This window comes from Tupaia chinensis, unplaced genomic scaffold (assembly GCF_000334495.1).
Source record: "Tupaia chinensis unplaced genomic scaffold, TupChi_1.0 Scaffold000146_1, whole genome shotgun sequence".
Lineage (NCBI taxonomy): Eukaryota > Metazoa > Chordata > Mammalia > Scandentia > Tupaiidae > Tupaia > Tupaia belangeri.
Window position 1 is genome coordinate 15,666,688 of NW_006159616.1, and position 2,443 is coordinate 15,669,130.

Here is a 2,443-nt window from a genome sequence, read left to right on the forward strand (position 1 = left end):
TGGGTCCCAGGGGATCAGGGGCCACGGGGCGGACAGTATCAACAGGCATGAGGAGGAGTGGCGAGTGGCCACTCCAGGGAACACTCAGGGAAGACAGCATGGATTGGCCCTGCCACGCCCCTCCGCAGGAAGTACCCACCCCCTGTGACTCATCTCTCTCCTAGAGAGCGTGCCGGCCTTGGCCCTGATTCCCGGGAAAGTTTCTCCCTGGGCTTTCCGGTGTCTCCAGTGGCGCGCCCCTTCCTGTTCTCCATCCTTTATGGCACCTGCCCTCCTGGACTCTGGTTTTGATTCTCTTATCCTTCTGTTAAAATAGTAACATCAAATACAATTTATAAGTTTTTTCTTTTTCTGTTAATCTGCCTTTTGCCAGTCTAATTTGCAGACCCCAGTCGCCGAGCATCAGAGGGTAGAGGAAAAGTTCTTCCTCCCTAACAGGTACAACATTGCTGGCTTCGAATGTGTCCTGAGGAAGAGTCGAGCCAAGGAACAGTTCTCCAGGCCTGGAAAGTCTCCCACCATTATCAGTTCCAGGTCCAGGGAGCTGCAAGGCTCTTCCCTCTCTTCCACCTCACAGTCCTCTGATTGTTTTGTCTTGTCCTGTCTAGAGGGCTCAGAATCTTAGAATGTTTCCTCCACATGTACTAATTGTAGCGCTGGTTCCATTCCTACTGAGGGAGCACCGTCTCTGTTCATTCCCATAATTCTAGCACCCAGCACAGTGCCTGTATATGATAGGTGCTCCAAATATTTGTTGAAGGAATGAAAAAACTAATTGAGGGACTCCTTCATCTTCTCTGAGAAGCTCAAACTGGCCCTGAAGTGGTTCATCTTCTTTGGCCCCAGTAACCAGCGGACATCTGTTCCTCTCCCCAGAGAGAAGACACACATTCGCACACCCACCATTGCTTGTTCCTGAAACTGTCCTCTTGGTGTCTTGGCTAGGAGTGAAATCCTAGGAGGAAGCTGATCCTCTGTGGCTCTAAGATAAGGCATATAAAGCGCCTGCCTCAGCGCCAGGCACAGTGTACCCAGCAGGCAGAGGATGACAATGAGGAGGCGAAAGATGACAAAGGGAATGGTGATGACTCTCCGTGGCTTACTGCTGTGGCTCAGCCCCACTCCTTCCTTCCTGAGGAAGCTCTATGCTATTTCCTTCTCACATTTTCAGATTTTCTCCCATTGAAGATCAAGAACAAAGGCTTGGCTACTATCAGCAAATGACAACCAATTAGCACAGCTGGGTGACAACAGCCAAGCAGTGAATCACTTGGCAAATGGGAAGAAAACCCTCAAGGAAGAAAAGCACTCACATCTGTCTTTGTTTGTTTGTTAGGAGATCTCTCTTATCTGTTGGTCTCCGGATTCAGGAAATGGTTATTCTTGGGGTTGCTAGGAGAATACAAATAGTTCTAGAAGGAATTTTTCAAGGGGATCCTTGCTATGGTGATACATTGGATGTTTCTTTCCCCAAATTATTTAGTACATAAATAATTCTTATAGGTGAGAATACATTACAGGAATACTAATTTTTAACCTAGCTATAAAATATTGTAGGGGAGAAAATAAACTTTCTTCCTCTACCTTCTTAGGTTCAGCTGGGGTATGTGAATTAGACTGATAAAAGGTGGATTAGCAGAGAACACATATACACATTCTATTTGATATTGCTATTTTTTAAAGAATTATGTTATTTTATTTGCTATTATTATGATGATTATTTTTAATTTGACCAGAGACAGACAAAGAGAGAGAGAGAGAAAGTGAAGGCGAGAAAGCAAGTTGCCAGGTCCGGGACTCGAATCATGGTCGGCCATGTGGGAGTCCAGCACCTTAACCACTACACCACCTGCTGGCCCCTGATGCTGCTATTTTAATTTTTATGTTCTCAGAGGGCTTTATAGAACAGAAATGAAGATGTGAAGCAGTTAAACTCTGAGGGCTTTTATATCATCTTAAGCAAGGGTGATAAATTTTGGAAAAGTGACAAGACAAAGGGAAAGAAATCTGAACTTCTAGGGGCAGTGAATTGTGGGAAGGCCAATATATGAGAGAGACAAATGGAAGATAAGGGTTATTTAGCCAGGTTTGTCTATACAGACTCATCTCAGCACCCTCTCTGGTGAGAAAGGTTGTTCTCCTTCACCTTCATCAGGGAAATTTGAAGCTCTGCTTTAGGGCAGATGGGGAAGGGCAGAGAGCTTTTCCTGTCTACTTTTTCTCAATTGCCTTCTGCCAAAGTGGCATATCTAGGGGTAACATATCTCAATCCCCTTCGATATTTTAAACAAAATCTAGTTATAATACCGTCTAAACGATATAGAAAACCATGGAAGAGGAAAGTAGAATTCTGCCTCCTAGAGACACTCGCATTTATTCAGCAAACAAACAAGAGTCATTTAAATCCACATTAAATTAGTAATATACAAACAAGGGCTTCTAA